The sequence below is a fragment of the Wasmannia auropunctata genome, unplaced genomic scaffold (assembly GCF_000956235.1).
Source record: "Wasmannia auropunctata unplaced genomic scaffold, wasmannia.A_1.0 LD302800.1, whole genome shotgun sequence".
Taxonomy (NCBI): Eukaryota; Metazoa; Arthropoda; class Insecta; order Hymenoptera; family Formicidae; genus Wasmannia; species Wasmannia auropunctata.
In genome coordinates this window covers 1-430 of record NW_012060090.1, presented here as the reverse complement: position 1 = coordinate 430, position 430 = coordinate 1, and the positions used below count along the sequence as shown (strand labels likewise).

The 430-nt window shown below is 37.0% G+C and overlaps 1 long non-coding RNA gene across 1 annotated transcript; it reads left to right on the top strand.

Annotated features, from left to right (window-relative positions):
• Positions 1–34: 34 nt before the first annotated feature.
• Positions 35–390, top strand: LOC105461241. The gene is made up of 3 exons (XR_975913.1): positions 35–48; positions 135–183; positions 256–390. It is a non-coding gene; the product is annotated as an uncharacterized LOC105461241 (long non-coding RNA).
• Positions 391–430: the final 40 nt, after the last annotated feature.

The following is a 430-nucleotide window of genomic DNA, read 5'->3' as shown; positions in this document are numbered from 1 at the left end:
CTTGCCAGCCCGCTCAGAGATGTGTATAAGAGACAGCACCTCATCCAAGTATCGTTTGCATTATTGTTTTATTTATATATTTTTATATTTTAAAAATAAAAAATTAATAAAATAGAGGAAAATGTTTTTTATAGGGCGCTTTAGCTAGCAGCGCTCCGGTTCAGGCAAAGGCTGATTTTTACGGTAAATTATTTTGCTCGATGATAATGCCTTAATAATCCCCAAAATATCTCCTAAGAATGCTTGATTTCGTAGAATACTATGAGGTCGTGACGAAATCGCTCAGCAGACATAGTGAAAAATGCGTTGAGAGCGTCAAAACTGCATTTACGTCGGTAGAGGAATTATGGCCACACAAGGCGGTCCAGATGAACTTAAACGTCTCTTCAAGTAAGTTTAAAAGTAACTTGGAATTTAGATCGGAAGAGCA